This window comes from Aulostomus chinensis, chromosome 1, assembly GCF_037954235.1.
Source record: "Aulostomus chinensis isolate RoL2024-O1b breed Wild chromosome 1, RoL_Achi_v1.0, whole genome shotgun sequence".
Lineage (NCBI taxonomy): Eukaryota > Metazoa > Chordata > Actinopteri > Syngnathiformes > Aulostomidae > Aulostomus > Aulostomus chinensis.
Window position 1 is genome coordinate 53803127 of NC_141320.1, and position 4805 is coordinate 53807931.

Consider the following 4805-nt stretch of genomic DNA (forward strand, 5'->3'; position numbering starts at 1 on the left):
AGGGAGAGGGAGCCTCCTGGGTCACGGAGTGGGGAACCTGATAGGGAGTGGGATGACCCGCCCATTGTGGGTGATTGACAGGGCAGGTTTGATCTATGTTTTCATTTTCAAAAGTAATTTTGAACATTTGTGGAAAGTTAGCCCACCTTGAACATGTAGAAGATGTCTTCTGATAGTTAATCGTCTGTTGTCACATTTAAGGATCACTTTAGCTGACAAGATGAAGGCTACAAAGGACCAGCTGGAGATGCCGGGGATTGAACCCAGGGCCTCATACATGCTCAGCATGCGCTCTACCACTGAGCTACACCCCCTCTGTTAGAGTCACTGTTTAACTGGTGAATGAATTTCCAGTTGATTTTAGGAAACCTAGAAGTTCCTCAGGTGCCATCAATCTTAAGTCTCTCCTTCACTTTGTGTGTGGTTCAAAGTCAGTGGTTTCATCAGAGCTCAACAACAGAACAAGCTGAAGTCTTCTGGAGAACGAGGGCACCGATCCCACCACCTCTCACATGCTAAGCTAGCGCTCTACCATTGAGCTCCTTCCTCTGCTCAGCAACATAACAGATAATGCAGCTTGACCTTCAGGCTGCTGGGAGGTCAACACCTGAAATATTTCCAGGATTCTGTCGTGTTGGTAGAAACAGTTTGAGGAAAGAAAACCCTCAAACATGATGATGTCATTATTGAAGGCTTTACTGCTCCAAACCTTTGCTTGTTCTTCTGTGGTTGTGAGAGGTTCTGAGTGATGCATGGAAACTGAAGGTTTCGGCATCAGTTCAAAGTAGCAGGAGCTTAAGGGGACATTTCAGATTTGTTGAAGTTGAGTCCTACTGCCTTCTTGTTCATGACGATGGTGATGTCAGAGTTCTTGCTCAGAACGAATGCTGTTCCTCCTATTAGTTCTGGAAAGTTGGAGCAAAACGTCATGCAGGGTCACAGGGTCACATGTTTTGTGTTATCAGCAGATTTAATCTATAGAGTGAGTGACGTGTGGTGTGTTTGTCAGCTTAAAGACCAAAGTTGTTGACGTACAAGAGAAGTACACACGTCAAAGCTGCTTCATTTTAATGAGTGAAACTGAAAATTGAGAAGAGTGACAACAAAAATGGAGACAAGAAGTCTTCTTCAAAACACACACACACACTCTCTCACACACACTCTCACACACACACACACACACAAACACACACACACACACACTCACATAGTCATATACGTGCAGTCAAATGCCAGTAAATTCTGAGTATTTTTGAATCCATTTTCATTTCATTCTTTTCTTTATGTTGCCCCCTGCTGGACAATAGGTTTAAGGTTAATGTGGAAAAAAAGCAGACAATAAATACGACTGAACTATTATTGAAATGCCGGCGACTTCATTCGATCTGAAAGTTCATTGTTGACCAAACAGACACTGATACAACAGCCTTAAAGTCTACCTCCATCGGCTAAAGATGCCCCTGGATCATAAAGCACAGCTCGACTGCTGGCTAACATGCAGGCGTGGGCCTATCACTGAAATCAGCAGTCATGAAAAACTGTGCTAGGCCTCCAGACCCAAGCTTGAAGAGGTTTGAAAACTGGACCCAGGAGAATTTTAACTGAAAACCCCTGCTCTAGAGGATCTGAGGGATGCATGACTGCCCTCTGTTGACCTGTTTAATACAGGAATATCTGAGAAGTACTGAGGACGGCAAAGGGTGCTGATTGGCCAGCAGCCCCACACAGGTCAAAGGTCACCCCCACGGCGGACCAGTTTATTATAATAGTCACGACACCATCCGTTACAGTTGGGTTGGGTTCAGGCTCTTCAGCCCTTCTTATTTTTCCGTGAGCTCCTCCAGCTGCTGGTCCGTCTCTCCCCTTTTCTTTCTCTTCTGCCTACTTTTTTGTTTCTTTGTTCTTTAACTTTAAACAGAACTTCTACTCTCCCCCTTTTCACGGTCACAATACTGTTGACCTCCCATGAGCCTTGAATCTCCATCCTGACCAGTGGAGAGAAACCACCTTGTGCCTGAGAAGAGCATCGCGGATCCCAGTGGGAGCCACGGTCGTTGAGATGGAGGCTTGGTAGGCCGTCCCCCCACCAGTTCATTGGAGAGGTTCCGTACATTGATGGGAACAATCCAGCTGAGAACGTGAGCAGGTCCTGTTGGTTGTCGTACTGTCACAGTAACAAAGACCAGTGCTGCATCTGTTCAGGCCTCAACTCCTGTCTCACTGCCAGCTCCACCTGACTCCTCAGACTCTGCTCAACCTCCATTCAGGAGTTTTCTTTGTTTGGAGGTCACTGACCCTTCATCCTGAACATCTTCTCACCTGCTACCTTTGCCGTCCACTTGAGTCTCAGATAAATCTTATGATTCATGTCTGATCCTCCATGTGCCTTCATTGCTTTACTGGTATTATTCCTCTGTCTTACGTGCTTCCTTGTTTGTATTCAATCCTCTTAAAATTCCAGGAAGTGTTTCAACTGGTTTTTATATTTGTATGTAAGCCTCTGACCCTCAAAGAACTCACTGACAAGCTGGAACCTGAGACTGAGCGTTTCTCATTGGACTCTAAATCACAACCAGCGGTGCCCTGAGTAACAACTGTGTTAGCATCCTAAAGCTACATCATCACCACCAGCTGATCAAGTCACTACTCTGTACACAAGTCACTGTAACCTAGCAAAGTTGAACCTAGAGGAAAAGTACAGTTGAAGCCAGATGCAAACAGATGTTGATGTTTCCTCTGTAGTCCTGGCAGCAAGTGTCCTTGGAGACATCACTCCAGACACTCGCAGAGCTGACAGAGATGGTTTGACACAACTCATGATGTTACTGCACTGCAACAGTAACGGACCATCGATGGCATCGTGGTGATGGAGGAGGACAAAGAATTCTGTCATCAAGTTTTGTTCATGTTTTGTAAATGTTCTTCTTGATCTCAGATTTTAGTCTTTGATGTCACAGTGCCAGAACGGACCAAACCTGCCTGTGTCAGAGGAAGCAGAATGACATCAGCATCAGGACATTCAGAGCCTTCAGAAACGTGGTGATGGTTTCACCAAAGAGGGACCAGTTCAGTAAATGTGGTCAGGCTTCTGAGAGTCTGGGTTCAAGATGGAGTTCGGGGTTTTAGCGACTCAGAAAAACTGTTTGTGGCTCAGAAAGCAGAGGAGGGCTGATGAAGAGACCTCACAATGAGTGTCATCAAGGAGGAGGAGGTAGTAGACATCACATGGGGGGGGGGTAGAGCAGCAAGAAGAGAGAGAGGAGGAACAACTTGTTTGAATAAAACAAAGACAAACAATCAAAGAGAGTCAAAGCAGAGGGAGTGGCCCTGAGTCACAGTGAATGGTGGAGTTTGATGATCCATCATTCATCTCCTTTAAATGCTGTCAGGGAGGGAGAGCTGTCTGCTGCTGGTGGTGTTCATTCCTCAGTGGGAGCCTCTATGGTTGATGTTCTACTGCCCTCTGGTGGTGAGGCAGTGGGGATGCAGGTGATCTGCTGGTCTGGTTGAACGTGAGTGGACAGAAATCTTGTTGAGGTGACTGGGAGTTCCTGACTGTGGTGAGCTGCCTTGCTTCTCCTCAGGTCTTCATGGTGGCTTTCTGCTGGACTGTTGTTGAAGGGAACATGGCATCCTATCATTTTCAGCTCTGACATCTGGACAGTGGACAGATGTGACATCATCATGGTCTCACTGCCTGCTTTGTTCATGGATCAATGGAACGTTGTGTTGGAACCTTTATTGTAGAACTGCTATGAGCTGAGAGCTCAGTGTTGTTGGAACAACGCAGCTCCACATGGGACTGATGTGATGAAGAGGTTTTTATTGAGCTGAAGCTGGAGAGCAACAATCAAAATGGAGCAGCAAACATAATGTCTGGTCTCTCTCTCTTCTCTTCCCCACCTCTCTGTCTCCTCTCCTCCCTCACCTCCATCTCTCTCCAGCCCTTTTTAGACAGAAAATGTGCCAAATTTGCCGTCTCGTCTGTGTGAAATGGAGGCGTAATATTCCTCTTTTTAAAAAGACACCCCTTGGTGGGCATCAACACTTGATGTGATGTGCAGCTCACACAACCTCAGTCATTGACAACGCAATGACTGAGGTTGGCAGAGCGGGGCAACAACAGACTCTTCAACTGAAACCCAGGATGGAAACCATCTCGGAGCAGTTGGCCGCTCTGCGAAGAGGAGAGTGATGTTGAAGACCAGAAATTTAACTTTACAATTTGGATTGGACTGAAAGAGAAGACAGATTGGAATGTGTGCTCCTCCGCCCAAACCCACAGCTTCCTTATCGGCTGCCCCATTGTTTATCCTCCAGGAGAACTCCTTCTGCCTTGGTGACGTAAATGGCGCGTACTATCCTCCCCTCCCCTTCCCCCGTGTGTTCCTGACCCCTGCCTCTGCCCTCTCCACCTCCCTTGGGGTGGCAGCACCAACCTTGTAGTCTGGCTGCAGGCCTCACTCTCACTTGCCTCCATTGGGACAACGGACTGTTCAAGTTCAGCGTACATACACAACAAATGTATATGTGCTGTCGTTAATTCTGAAGTGTACCATTATTACGATTAAACTGTGCATTCAGGGAACATTAAAGTGGTTTCAATCGTATTCATCAGGTTGATTTCAGTTTGTAGACGTTAATGATAAATCTTCTATACAAACCAAAGTTAAACACGGTGTTCCTCAAGGTTCAGTGCTGGGGCCAATACTCTTCACTTTATGTATGCTTCCTTTAGGTCATATTATTGGGAAACAGTTCATAAATTTCCATTGTTACACAGATGATACTCAATTATATTTATC

General features: G+C 46.1%; 1 non-coding gene across 1 annotated transcript; it reads right to left on the minus strand.

Moving 5' to 3' along the window:
• Positions 1–242: 242 nt before the first annotated feature.
• On the minus strand, positions 243–314 carry trnaa-agc (transfer RNA alanine (anticodon AGC)). The gene has a single exon. It is a non-coding gene; the product is annotated as a tRNA-Ala (tRNA).
• Between the last annotated feature and the right edge of the window lie 4491 nt (positions 315–4805).